Raw genomic sequence first — 15,602 nt, forward strand, 5'->3', positions numbered from 1 at the left:
GAAACTTGAGCCCCTCGTGAGAAACTACATCGCTTGGGCAACATTTGAAGAAGTAAGAGTCAAGAATACTGAGGTACTCTATAATATATGCCGGTCTTGAAGGCTAACGAAATGAGGAGTGAAGTTTCTGCAACGTTTCACATCGCCACACACTGATTCACCGTGTTTGTGCAATAGGGTTTTTGGACCTGTCCACCAGATGTTGAAAGGAAATTCATTCCACCACATGTTGAAAGGAAATTCATTCCAACTTGTGAAGTTATTGATGTACTCATTCAGTGTTGGGGTCCACGGGGACATCGATGATTATTTACCAGTCAGCTGTAAGTAATGTCACAACAGAAGAAAAGGAACCATTTCCATACCCCTATGGCATACTGATTTTCCAGGTCAGTTTACACTCAACTACAGAAATGTAGAATTTTGGTTGCAGGTGGAAAATAAACACCTTTTTACTCAGTTACAAGAGATTCACCCAGCTGGGATAAAATGTTGTAAGTGAATGTCATTAGTACCAACTTGTTCATCAGGTATGGGACAATTCCAAGTGTCCAGATTATGCAATAATGCTTATATAATATTTTTCATATTCCAGGCTTTAGGTGTATTGTATTTAACACCTGCTTGTTGGTTTTTGCAGGCCATCTGGTCATACTGGTTTACCCACTAGCAGTTGAATGTGATCATGGTACATATGTACGTAAGTTGAGACCATGCATGAACAAAGATACAATTGTCATGAATTTCAGGTCAGTTGACGTTCAGAGGAATTGTATTATTGCAAGTGGTCTTTTTGTAGTTATCAATTATCAGTGACCAGGTTGTGATAGCATACTTTTGTTTGACTAATGTCCTAATTTTCTGGTTTACATGCTTACCCAACAGTTATGTTATTCACTTAACCTGCATATGGGATATAATGTTTTTAGTTCATTTTGATTATCCATCCTATTATTGGTACAGCCTGGCATATTGATTATTTGCACATTCTCTTTGTAATTCAGTGCCTGCTGGATTGTTTTGTCAGATATCGAAACAGGTATCTTTGGTGTTGCGACCGATGTTCCAGGTCAGTTGCATGTGTGTTTAATTTAAGGTTGACTTCAGTGCCTGCTTATTCTTTTACAGGTCTCGGTATCGAGTGTCATGAATTTCAGGTCAGTTGACGTACAGAAGAATTGTATTATTACAATTGTTGTTTTTGTAGTTATCGATTATCACTGTATACTAGTGACATGAAGGGTGTGAATTTGCAGGTCAGTCTACTCAGATGTATCGGGCATAGTGTTGATGGGTCCAAGCAAATATCCAGTATAGACTGTAGTGGCATCAAGGGTGTTAATTTCCAGGTCAGTTTACATGTTGTGATTTTAGTGATTTTTTCCTAGTACCCAGATGTTAAGTGTTTTATATTTAATGCCCACCTGTTATGTTTTAAAATTATGGTATATCAGTGTGGACAGTGCAACAGTAAGCCTTCTGTGTTGTAGTAACTATTTGTTTCATAATTATGCTGTTGTCCCAGAATGGCAAAATTTTTGGGCAACCAGTGTGAAGTCCAGTGGTACAAACATTGTATTATGACCAAGTTGTGATAGCGTACTTTTGTTTGACTAATGTCCTAATGTTCTGGTTTAACATGCTTACCCAACAGTTATGTTATTCATGCACTTAGCCTGGGATATAATTTTTGTTCATTTTGATTATCCATGCTATTACTGATACAGCCCGGCATATTGATTTTTTGTACATTCTCTTATTAATTCAGTGCCTGCTGGATTGTGTCATCAGATATCGAAACAAGTGTTTTTGGTGTTGCGACCGATGTTCCAGGTCAGTTGCATGAGTGTTTAATTTAAGGTTAACTTCAGTGCCTGCTTATTCTTTTACAGGTCTCAGTATCGTCATGCTGACATACAAGAGATCATCACTATTGTTGAACTATTTTTAGTAATGTCTTGATGTGATGTTGATTAACGTTGTTACACATTGTTGTATGTTTACCATATGGAAAGAAATTTTCATGGCCATCATGAAATTTGAATATTGTGTAAGTTGTGTGGAACAACCCCAACTCATACATGGTCACTGGCAAACCACGAACCACATTCGAGCCACAACACCACCAACCATATTCGAGCAATCCATTACAAAATTTTGTTGCACCATTTGTGTGTGCATAATACTTAATGGAAGCCACAACACAAGTTCCATGGTACACACTACATAGAGGTGGTAACTCCTAAAGGCTTGTTACCTTTTGTATTCACCTTACCGGCCTTTGTGGTTAATCTATTAAAAATTACATGTAAATAGAGAATTGAAGAGTATGCTTAAAGCACCTTCGCTAGTGATTATGTTCTTCACACCATAAGACATCTGGCAATTTATAAACGCTCGTATGGGGTGTGGCACTAAATGGAATTTAAAAGATTTCTGCTTAAAATGCCATCCCTAGGGAACTTACGGTTCAGCACACTGTCACAACTTGTTTATCAGGCATTAGAGTTTGTGTCCACGTCGTGTCTTTAAAAGTTATTGTAGGGATTAGAGGTTTGATTGAAGAAAATACGCGTATAGGCAAACCAGAATTGGATAATGTCAGTGCTAGATGGACTGTACAAACACGGCTATGTTGACTGGCATAACGTGACAGTATTTGTAACATGAGGTAGAGAAATAAAGTGAAATACGCCTATTTTTTATTTTGCGATGGCTACTTTTTTATTTTAGCGAGGTCGCAAGAAAACTATGATGACGACTCCTAAAGATTTTTTTATCACGTAGCGCAATATAAATCTATTGAGAAATGTTGCAGAATCCAGGACTAATATTGCAAAACCGGCCCTACACGTAAATAACTCACGGTAGTGGCTGCGTGTCTTAATTGGGCGTGCACTTTGTAGTTTCTTGGCCTCGCGACTCACTACCGTGAGTCTTGATATGGAGCTATACAGTTTCCCATAAAACAAGTGCCTGTTTTCAAACATGCATTTCATTGACAATGTTTAATTGCTGATAACTTCTGTTCTATATACATTGGGAAATTCTAGCACCCAAACAATCCAATAATATGTACATTATCAAACAAAATTATAGAAGATAATGTTATACCTTACTCCGTTTAGTTTCTTTAGTGTACATAGTGACCAGCTGTTTGAGTTATAGGGTCCTTTTATGTATGTATATAGAAGCATAACAGGTAGAGAAAATACACATTTATAGTTTGAGCATAGGATAAACTGCTGTATAGACAAAGACATTGAAAAACCTCTCTGTAGCCTTGACATCAGCAAGCCTCATTTGTGGTGAACTAATCAAGCTTTGACATACTTATATCAACAGTAGTAACCCAACTGTCTGATGGAGCCACAATCATGCTTGTAATGGTCTAGAGTTTGCCTGACCATAAACATCCTGTTCAGTTAGCCTATTTAAGCTTCACATAATTACTTCAATGCATGGATATATATATATATGTTACAGATATGTAATAGTTATACCATGGGCATGAGTGCTTTGCCTGATATATATATATGCACTCGTCCGAGGGCCACAGGCCCGAGGGAAAGTGCATATATACAGGCTAAGCACAAGTGCCCGTGGTATAACTAATATGTTCTACTTAAGCATGCAGACTTACCTAATTGGCAAAATCTTTAGTTGTTATGCCCTTCTCTTATATAGGGAACCAAGTAAGCTGTGATTGTGGGATTGAATTTTGCCAAACAAGCTGTGATTGTGGGATTCAATTTTAATACATGAAACAGTAGTTTGATTTTACTTTTGCTGAAATAGTAATTTTAAGGACTATATTTCTTTAATTACTACATTTACAAAAGTAAAAATAAACTACTGTTGATGTATTAAAATTGAATCTCACAATCACAGATTTTTGGGCAAAATTCAATCCCACAATCACAGCTTGCTTGATTCCCTATATAAGAGAAGAGGATGATAGTATAACATCAAAGAAATCTGATAATTTCTGGATATAGTGTGCACTCCTATTAGGTGTGCAATGTCTTGAGTTAACGAGATATACGGACTGGTGGCAGTGCATATATCTCGTTAAGGCAGTTTGTAACGAAATATACACACTACCTTAATGAGATATATGCACTGGTAGCAGTGCGTATATTTTGTTAACATTTTGAGTCAGTGCAATATGTGATATATATGCACTGGCTTTCTTTTGATCTGAGGTGTGAAAGTGATATATATATATATATATATATATCTAATCAAAAACAGCCAAGCTGTAAAAAAAGGTGCGGCCCCTAAAAAGGCCAAGGTGAAAAAGATTTGAAATCCAAGGTGGCGGCCAAGAAATGGCTGTGATGGTAGGTTAATGGTAAAAAATTTAATAACGACAATTCAGGTGAATTTTGTGCCAAGACCAAGCGGCACCAAATTCACCTGAATTGTCGTTATTAAAATTTTTGCCATTAACCTACCATCACAGCCATTTCTTGGCCGCCACCTTGGATTTCACATCTTTTTCACCTTGGCCTTTTTAGGGGCCGCACCTTTTTTTACAGCTTGGCTGTTTTTGATTAGATATCACTTCTTTTTGTATTTGTATACTCAAAAGCTGGCCATAGGCTGGCTTTGGGGCTTTTTTAACCTATCCTATTTCTTTACCACAGGAAGAATAAAAAGACAGGGCAGATTTTTAATACTTCAACTGTTTTTGATTTTATCAGTAATTATATAAATATATTTATTACATGTCTATTATTCCCTACTGGATAACTTGTTCGCAGCTGATCTTTCTACTAAGGGACTTGAAATGTAGCTAAACTCTCTACAGGTTGATTTGTTTGTAGCTGCACTCTCTACAGGGTGATTTGTTTGCATCTGAACTCTCTACAGGGCGATTTGTTTGTAGAAGAACTCTCTACAGGATAGTTTCTTTGTCACTGAACTCTCTACAGAGTGGGTTCTTTGTAGCTTAACTCTCTACAAGATTTCTTCTTCTAGCTGATCTGTCTATAGGGTGACCTGATCTCTGTGTAGGGTGACTTTTATCTAGCTGAACACTCTACAGGGTGATTTGTTTGTAGCTGAACTCTCTACAGGGTAATTTATTTGCAGCTGAACTCTATGCAGGATGAATTGTTTGTAGCTGAACTCTCTACAGGATGGTTTCTTTGTAGCTGAACTCTCTACAAGGTGACTTGCTTCTAGCTGATCTCTCTACAGGGTGACTTGTATAGCTGAACTCTCTACAGGGTGATCTGTTCATAGCTGAACTCTCTGGGTGATTTGTTTGTAGCTGAACTCTCTACAGGATGGTTTCTTTGTAGCTGGTCTCTACATGGTGACTTGTTTCTAGCTGATCTCTCTACAAGGTGACTTCTCCTACTACAGGGTGACTTGTATCTATAGCTGAACTATCTACAGGATGATGTTCTGTTTGTAGCTGAAATCTCTACAGGGTGATTTGTTTGTAGCTGAATTCTCTACAGGATGATTTGTTTCTACATATAGCTGATCTCTGTATAGGGTAACTAGTTTCTAGTTGAACTCTCTACAGAGTGGGTTCTTTGTTGCTGAACTCTCTACAAGGTGACTTCTTCTAGCTGACCTCTCTATAGGGTAACCTGATGTCTCTGCAGGGTGACTGTTATCTTGCTGAACACTCTACAGGGTGATCTGTTTGTATCAAAACTATCTATAGGGTGATTTTTTATACCTGAACTTTCTACAGGGTGATTTGTTTATAGCTGAACTCTCTACACGGTGATCTGATCTCTCTACAGGGGGTGATTTGTTTGTAACTGATATCTCTACGGGTAGATTTGTTTGTAAGTGAACTCTCTACAAGGTGATTTGTTTGTAGCTGATTTCTCTACAGGGTAATTTGTTTGTAGCTTAATTCTCTACAAGGTGATTTGTTTGTAGCTGAACTCTCTACAGGGTGATGTGTTTCTAGCTGATCTCTCTACAGGGTGATTTTTTTTGTAGCTGAACTCTCTACAGGGTGATTTGTTTGTAGCTGATCTCTCTACAGGGTGATTTAGGTTGTAGCTGCTCTCTCTACAGTGGGTGATTTGTTTGTAACTGAAATCTCTACAGGTTGATTTGTTTGTAGCTGAAGTCTCTACAAGGTGTTTTGTTTGTAGCCGATCTCTCTACAGGGTAATTTGTTTGTAGCTGAACTCACTGCAAGGTGATTTGTTTGTAGCTGATCTCTCTACAGGGTGATTTGCTTGTAACCGAATTCCCTATATTGTGTCTAGTGTCTATATAGCTGATCTCTCTACAGGTTGATTTGTTTGTAGGCTGAACTCTCTACAGGGTGATTTGTTTGTAGCTGATCTCTCTACAGGGTGATTGTTTGTATCTGATCTCTCTACAGGGTGATTTGTTTGCAGCTGAACTCTCTACAGGGTGATTTGTTTGTAGCTGATCTCTCTAGAGGGTGATTTGTTTGTAGCTGATCTCTCTACAGGGTGATTTGGTTGTAGCAGATCTCTCTGTACAGGGTGATTTGGTTGTAGCTGCTCTCTCTACAGTGGGTGATTTGTTTGTAACTGAAATCTCTACAGGTTGATTTGTTTGTAGCTGAAGTCTCTACACGGTGTTTCGTTTGTAGCTGATCTCTCTACAGGGTAATTTGTTTGTAGCTGAACTCACTGCAAGGTGATTTGTTTGTAGCTGATCTCTCTACAGGGTGATGTGTTTGTAACTGAGCTCTCTACAAGGTGATTTGGTTGTAGCTGATCTCTCTACAGTGGGTGATTTGTTTGTAACTGAAATCTCTACAGGTTGATTTGTTTGTAACTGAAGTCTCTATACGGTGTTTTGTTTGTAGCTGAACTCACTGCAAGGTGATTTGTTTGTAGCTGATCTCTCTACAGGGTGGTGTGTTTGTAGCTTAACTCTCTCCAGAGGGTGAATTGTTTGTAGCTGAACTCTCTACAGGGTGATTTGGTTGTAGCTGAACTCTCTACAGGGTGATTTGTTTGTAGCTGATCTCTCTAGAGGGTGATTTGTTTGTAGCTGATCTCTCTACAGGGTGATTTGGTTGTAGCTGATCTCTCTATACAGGGTGATTTGGTTGTAGCCGATCTCTCTACAGTGGGTGATTTGTTTGTAACTGAAATCTCTACAGGTTGATTTGTTTGTAGCTGAAGTCTCTGCACGGTGTTTTGTTTGTAGCTGATCTCTCTACAGGGTAATTTGTTTGTAGCTGAACTCACTGCAAGGTGATTTGTTTGTAGCTGATCTCTTTACAGGGTGATTTATTTGTAGCTGAACTCTCTACAGGGTGATTGGTTTGTAGCTGAACTCTCTACAGGATTGTTTCTTTGTCACTGAACTCTCTACAAGGTGACTTGCTTCTAGCTGATCTCTGTAGATGGTGACTTCTTCTAGCTGATCTCTCTACAAGGTGACTTGTATAGCTGAACTCTCTACAGGGTGATCTGTTCATAGCTGAACTCTCTACAGGTTGATTTGTTTGTAGCTGAAATCTCTTGTTTCAAACTGATTTCACTGTAGGGTATCTTGTTTGTAGCTGAACTCTCTACAGGATGGTTTCTTTGTAGCTGAACTCTCTACAGAGTGATTTTTTTTGTAGCTGAACTCTATATAGAGTGATTTGTATGTACCTGAACTTTCTACAGGGTGATTTGTTTATAGCTGAACACTCTGCAGGGTGATTTGTTTGTAGTTGATCTCTCTACAGGGTTTCTTTGCAGCTGAGATCTCTACAGGGAAACTTCTTCTAACTGAGCTCTCTCTTGTTTCTAGCTGTTCTCTCTACAGAGTAACTCGTTTGTATAGCTGAACTCTTTACATGTGGTGTTTTGGTTGCTGAACTCTTTACACTGTGACTTGTTTGTAGCAAAATTCTCTACAGAGTGACTTGTATGTAGCTGAATTCTCTACAGAGTGACCTACTTGTAGCTGAACATTGTATAAACTATAAAGTGACTTGTCTGTAGCTGAAATCTCTACAGGGTTACTTGTTTGCAGCTGGTCTCTATAGGTTAACTTGTTTGTATAGATGAACTCTCTACAGGGTAGTTTCTTTGTGGCTGAACTCTCTCCACAGTGACTTGTTTGTAGCTGAACTCTCTAGAGAGTGTAGCCAAACTCTCCACAGGGTGCATGACTTGTTTATAGCTGAACTCTCTTCAGTGTGACTTGCAATGTTCTGATTCTTCTGAATCACTACAGCGATATATCTGTAGCTGAACTCTCTATAGAGTGACTTGCTTCTTGCTGAACTGTCTATAAGATTAACTGTTTGTAGCTGAACTCCCTACAGAATAACTTGCAATGTAATAGAATTCTATAATGGAGTAAATAAATTAGCTGAATGCTCTATTAGGGTGACTGTTCTATTAGAGCATCTCGATCTCGCATATGTTACACGTAGTTGGCTTTGGAATCATAACTCAGTGGTTTGTAATCCGATTCTTCTGTACTACTGCAAGGACTTTCTATGATGATTATTCCAGCTTCACACCGATTTTCAGCTCACTGCTGTAAGCGGTTTGCCTAGTAGGCGTGAAAACTAATAGTTTTTTTATTCATAAAAATCGATCGCGTAATTGTGACACAGGTTGGGTTTTGTGTCATATCTCGATAGCCTTTAACTGGATTCCTTTCAAACCACAAAAAGGCACTCCTACGATAGTTACTCCATCTACATAGCAATTTTCAGCTCATTCCTTCAAGCGGTTCACCCTGTGGGCGTGACAGACCTTCGACTTTATTTTACGCAAATAATCGGTCATAACTCGGTGAATGTTCATCGGATTCCTACCAAACTTGGTACTGACATTCGCCTTAATGAGCCCTTTAAGTGTGCCAAATTGCAGCCCGATTGGAGCACGAATTCGTGTTTTATGGCGGATTTTGCAAAGGGTGCGAAAAGAAGAAGTAGAAGAAGAAAAAAACGAAGAAAAAAACCCAAACTTTGGCCGATCGTATCTCGGAAATGGATTTAGCGATTTTCTTCAAAATTGGAATGTGGACTCCCCTACCTAGCCGGCACTTTTGTAGAAACTTTAGTTTCAATCAGATAAGGAATCACGGAGCTACAAAGGTGTGAAAATCGCGTTTACTTTCTTCCTGTAAATATACTCACAGTGTGGCGCGCCAGCTTCTTGGGCCGCACGACACACTACCATGTGTCTTGATATATATATATGTTGGAAATGACTCTGTAATGGCGAAGCGTTCCTTGTAGTAAACTAGCCATTTACGCAGAGGAAGACAATGTTTTATATCAAACTGTTTCTAGTTCTTATTCTTCTAGTGAATAAGTAATGGAATGAAGAGCCCCTGCTTGAGTTTCTGTGAGTATGTAACGGTAGTTTCTGTTGCCAGGCACAGGGTTTCTCTTGTATAGCTCTTTGGCCATGCAGTAACCTGCATACATAAATAATTTTGATGAGCAAATACCCAGCATAGGTGTCAGCCCTCCAGTCTCTTTTCTGGTGAATCTTGTAACTCACGTGATCTACACCAATAATCTCCCACAACAGTACCCCTTACTTATCTTGTTGAATATAGTAATAAGAAAATTGCCACTGTATGTAGTGGCTCTGACTGTCATTTCACCATACATAAAGAGTAATAGGTGTTCAACTAAAACTTTAATTTAATGCCTGGTACATGTAGTTGTCACATTGATCATAAGTTTATGTGAGGAAACTGCAGTTAGTGAGACTATGCACTGTGATTGCAACAAGCCAAGAAGATGAAGCACAGCCTTCTTGATAAAAGATATAAAGACCGTCTAAATGATAAAATATGTTATTTTAAAAGCCTGCTATGACCAAGAAATTGTGAGTAGTGTGCTGATATGCTACAAATAAAAGTTACTAGTGAATAAAGATTGGATCAACAATGGATCCTCAAGTGGTATAGTAAAGTGTGAATAAGTAATTGTATATTGATCATGCAATAGCATTAAGTTGCAGTGTCACTAAGCTGCAGAAAACAGCAGTTTAACAGTGTTACATTTAATTACATAGTTGGACACAGCAGTGTAACAGTGTTATATTAATTACACAGTTAGACACAGCAGTGCACTTTGTACAAATGAAGAGTCCATAGTGATATGGGCTTGTATCTCATATTATAGTTGCATGTGCATGCTTGCATGGGAGGGATTGTTGAGAAGGCGCATCCCACTAGCTCTGAAAGTCTGGCAATGCCACTGTGTATTTTTTACTTATAATTTATTTTTTGGTAACCCTGAATTATGGTTCTGTTATTATAATGGTTTCAGTCAGCTTTTAATAGTTGCACAATATCAAGGGGTGCCAGGTCACTTAATGGTGGCACCCCTCTTTAAATCACCCAAGGAGTCACTGTACTTACCAAGTTTGGTGCTTTGGACCACCTTATGTCATGGCCAAAACTATAAGGTACAGACTATCAAACAATATGGTAGTACTGTTTAAGTAGGGTTCCCCCCTAAAGTAACGTGCACTGCTAAAAAAGCTGCATCTTAAAACCATCACGGAAAGATTAAGTCACCTTTACGGATTAGTCTTACTCTATTTAGCATCAGTTACATTTTTAAAAAAAACAAGAAAACACTTACAGGCGTCCTGATCTTGAATTGTTAAAAAAATGCCATAGCTTGAAATTTTGTCTTCCAGCCTGCCTGCCTGACCACAGGCACAAGGCTAGAGGCCAAGCAAAGCAGCACATGGCCATCATTTTATGCCACAACAACAACTCACCGGTGGAATGTGCCTTTTGTAGCTCTGATGAATGTCTTCCTTCTGTGCTTTGCCATTCCTTTTATCTTAATTAAATGTTCATTTTCAGGAAGCCATAATAAAGATGTTTATTTTCTGTATTGACACCTTCCTTTAAGGACCATATCAAGACACATGATATGTCATGCAGCCCAAGAAGCTGGCGTGCCACACCATGGGTATAATGACAGGAAGAAAGAGATCATCATTTTCACACCTTTTATCTTGGTGATACCTTTTCTGATTGGAGAGTTGCCTGCCAGTTAGGGGAGTCCACATTGCAAATGTGAAGGAAATCTCCCCAGCCATTTCTGAGATACGAGCGGCAAAATGTTTCAATTTTTTTCTTGGCTTTTTTCTTCTTCGTCTTTTTGCACTTTGCAAAAATTGCTATAAAACACAAATGCATTATCCAATCACCTTGAAATTTGGTACACATAAAGGAAGTCCAAAGGCAGATCCTAATGTCACATTTTGTGCAAATTCGATGAATGGTTCAGGATTTATGACTAATTATTCACGTAAAACAAGGTCAATTTGTTGTCACGCCTACAGGTTAAACCGCTTCATAGAATGAGTTGAAAATCGGTTTGTAGGTAGATCAACCATTGTAGGAGTGCCTTTTGGTTGTTTGAAAGTAATCGACATAAAGATCATTAAGATAGAGTAACTCACCTAATATCGGACAGGCTCCAAAATCGGACGCAATTATTCGAGCTACAACACGAATTTTCAAACAACTTGTATGTCTTTAGATAGTTCAAGGCTGTGGGACTTTGCACACCAAGTATCAGCTTCCTCGGCTTCTTTGTCTGGTGGCAACAGACCTGCAAAGTCATTTCCAATCAATATTTATAATCCGGAAAAAAAAGTCGATTCACGAACACCCACAGTTTACAAATCACACTTACATTTAATCAACAGTTTTATATCTTTAACTTGTAGAGCAATTCATCTACTTTCTAAATATCCCCAGTTTATTTATGTAATCAAATCCTGATTACAAATCAAATAAAATGAGACGTCACTGGAGTAATAATCACACCATAAATTTCAGTATACTGAAACTTGATTAAGTATACATTGTTTGAAATAAGTTTATGGGAAATGTGTACTGTATACTTTTATAAACACCATATACTTCCGTACACTTAAATTCATGATGCGATTATTATTCCAGTGACATTTTATTTGAATTGAAATTCATGATTTAAAGGATTTGATTAAATAAACTGGGGATATTTAGAAAGTAGATGAGATGCTCTACAAGTTATAGATATAAAACCTCGTATAAAACCGTTGATTAGATGTAAGTGTGATTTGTAAACTGTGGGTGTCCGCGAATCGACTTTTTCCGGATTATACATATTAACCGGAAATGACTTTGCAGGTCTGCTGCCACCCAACAAAGAAGCCTAGAAAGCTGATACTTGGTGTGCAAAGTCCCACAGCCTTGAACTATCTAAAGACATATAAGTTGTTCAAAAAGTCCTGTTGTAGCTCGAGTAATCGCGTCCGATTTTGGAGCCCGTCTGATATTAGGTGAGGCTCGAACCCAAAGATGTGTAACAATTGCGCGATCGAGATTCGTGAATAAAAATACCTATAGTTTTCACGCCTACCAGGCAAACCGCTTAGAGCAATGAGCTGAAAATCAGTATGTAACTGGAATCATTATCATAGAAATATCTTTCAGTAGTACAGAAGAATTGGAGTACAAACCACTGAGTTATGATTCAAAAGCCAACTATGTGTAGCAAATAGGAGATCGAGATACTCTAATAGAACAGTCACCCTAATAGAGCATTCAGCTATGTTTATGACTTATTCCATTATAGAATTCTATTACATTGCAAGTTATTCTGTAGAGAATTCAGCTACAAACAGTTAATCGTATAGACAACTCAGCTACAACCAAGTCACCCTGTAGAGAGTTCAGCTGCAAATATATCGCTGTAGAGATTCAGAACATTACAAGTCACACTGAAGAGAGTTCAGCTATAAACAAGTCACCCTGTAGAAAGTTCAGCTGCAAACGAGTCACTTTGTAAAGAATGCAGCTACAAGCAAGTCACTCTGTAGAGAGTTCAGCTACAAAGAAACCACCATGTAGAGAGTTCACCTGCAAAACAAATCACCCTGTAGAGAGTTCAGCTACGAACAGATCACCCTGTAGAGAGTTCAGCTAGAAACAAGTCACCCTGTAGATAGATCTGCTAGAAGAAGTAGAGAGTTAAGCTACGTACAAAGAAACCACCTTTTAGAGAGTTCAACTGGAAACAAATCATCCTGTAGGGAGTTCAGCTGTGAACAGATCACCCTGTAGAGGGTTTAGCTAGAAACAAATCACCCTGTAGAGAGATCAGCTTGAAGAAGTCCCCTTATAGAGAGTTAAGTTACAAAGAAACCACTCTGTAGAGAATTCAGCTGCAAACAAATCACCCTGTAGAGAGTTCAGCTACGAACAGATCACCCTGTAGAGAGTTCAGCTAGAAACAAGTCACCCTGTAGATAGATCTGCTAGAAGAAGTAGAGAGTTAAGCTACGTACAAAGAAACCACCTTTTAGAGAGTTCAACTGGAAACAAATCATCCTGTAGGGAGTTCAGCTGTGAACAGATCACCCTGTAGAGGGTTTAGCTAGAAACAAATCACCCTGTAGAGAGATCAGCTTGAAGAAGTCCCCTTATAGAGAGTTAAGTTACAAAGAAACCACTCTGTAGAGAATTCAGCTGCAAACAAATCACCCTGTAGAGAGTTCAGCTACAAACAGATCACCCTGTAGAGAGTTCAGCTACAAACAAATCACCCTTAGAGAGTTCAGCTACAAATCACCCTGTAAAAAGTTCAGCTACAAACAAATCACCCTGTAGAGAGACCAGCTATAAACAAGCCACCCTGTAGAGACATCAGCTATAAACAAATCACCCTGTAGAGAGTTCAGCTATGAACAGATCACCCTGTAGAGAGTTCAGCTACAAACAAATCACCCTGTAAAGAGTTCAGCTACAAATCACCCTGTAAAGAGTTCAGCTACAAACAAATCACCCTGTAGAGAGACCAGTTAGACCCTGTAGAGAGATCAGTTAGAAGAAGTCACCTTTTAGAGAGTTCAGCTACAAATAAACCGCTCTGTAGAGAGTTCAGGTACAAAGAAACCATCCTTTTGAGAGTTCAGCTACAAACAAGTTACCCTATAGAGAGATGAACTAGAAACAAGTCACCCTGTAGAGAGTTCAGCTACAAGTTACCCTGTAGAGAGATTAACTAGAAACAAATCGCCCTGTAAAGAGATCAGCTAGAAACAAATCACCTTGTAGAGAGTTCACCTAGAAACAAATTACCCTGTGAAGAGTTCAGTTATAAACAAATCACCCACCCTGTAGAGACTTCAGCTACAAACAAATCACCCTGTAGAGAATTCAGCTACATTTCAAGTCACGCAGTAGAAAAATCAGCTGCAAACAAGTTATCTGTAGGGAATAATTGGCATGCGATAAGATTAATATAATTATTATGTGTATAATATTAATCCAACAAGTGAATGTGTTACAGTATAATAATCTCAATAGTACCTTGATGTATTATTTTGAAATGTCAAGCGATTAGCCAATAGAATTAGTATTTCACTTGTTTGTCTAGGTCCCTTGACAAAAACCTGTAATACTAATTTGATTGGCTATAATAGTGTGGTGTGTTTCTATTAGAAGTAAATGTCCAACTTGACAACTAGTGTTATCATAGTGATAGATGCTCTACAGCATAGCAACAATATGGTTACTTAGCAACAGTTGCTAAGTAACCTTTGCTAAGGCAAAGGTCATTTTGAGATCATAGCAATGGTTGCTAAGTGTGATTGGTCTTTTGCAGTGGTTATTTTTTTGAATTTCTGTTGCCTAGTAACAGTTGCTATGGTTGTTGATTAATTTGCAATAGGATGGATGGCTGTGGTATTCAGGATTAATAGTTCTCGCATTGTAAACAGGAAGAAAATAGTGCTTGGCTTTGCCTCGCACTATTTTACTCCTTCTAGTTTACAATGCTCGCACTATTAACCCATTATTATCGAATGGCTAATGTATTGCCATAACGAGTGCCCTTTATAAACAGAGCCATTACTCCTTTTTCCTAGGGGCTACGAAGCTGAAATTGCTACCAAACTGCTCAGAAGGACCGGGCGCTTCTAATGAAGTTTACCGTTCGGCGATAAGAAGAAGCATGGGAAAGTTATGGCGCTTGGAAATATAAAATAGCGTATACAAAACAATAATACCTGTTTAAAACTCCATGTTCGCCTTCTCCCTGCTACTAGGAGGCTTTAGTTAGAATTACTCCATTCCCCACGTGATAAGGATTCTAAAAATAAATAGTGTGATGTCATCGCGTTGATTAGTAAGATGGTGGCGCCCATCTTTCAATGCCATGGCGATACGGAGAAGATACGCTTCTTCGCTTCATAGCGCGTGAGTTGTGTGTGTGATCTGTAAGTATTCTAGCTGTGTTGGTAGAAGTGAGAGATGGCTATCAAACGGTATATAACTTGATGGGTTAATTAATGGGTGGGGTCCACTCGTATTGCACACAGTTCACACAAGCCATAAAAGTTTTCACACTTGCGGTTTTGTAAAAAAAACTTCGGTAATAAAGGTTTAATCACAAATACCACAGCCATCCATCCTATTACATATACATGCAATTTGTATCATTACTGATAAAATCAAAGTACAGTGGAACCTCAGTTATCTGGACCCCACTTATCCGGATTCTTGGTTAACCGATGACTTCTCTATTAGAGTAGTGACTGTTCTATTACGGTAGTTGAAAATACTGATATTTAAAAAATTTTCTTCATACTATTTTAAGGTTATTT

The 15,602-nt window shown here is 38.4% G+C and overlaps 1 long non-coding RNA gene across 1 annotated transcript; it reads left to right on the top strand.

Annotated features, from left to right (window-relative positions):
* Positions 1–858: 858 nt before the first annotated feature.
* Positions 859–2,038, top strand: LOC136250970 (uncharacterized). The gene is made up of 5 exons (XR_010698858.1): positions 859–1,069; positions 1,129–1,157; positions 1,257–1,349; positions 1,769–1,833; positions 1,893–2,038. It is a non-coding gene; the product is annotated as an uncharacterized lncRNA (long non-coding RNA).
* Positions 2,039–15,602: the final 13,564 nt, after the last annotated feature.

The sequence above is a fragment of the Dysidea avara genome, chromosome 1 (assembly GCF_963678975.1).
Source record: "Dysidea avara chromosome 1, odDysAvar1.4, whole genome shotgun sequence".
In the NCBI taxonomy this organism is placed as follows: domain Eukaryota; kingdom Metazoa; phylum Porifera; class Demospongiae; order Dictyoceratida; family Dysideidae; genus Dysidea; species Dysidea avara.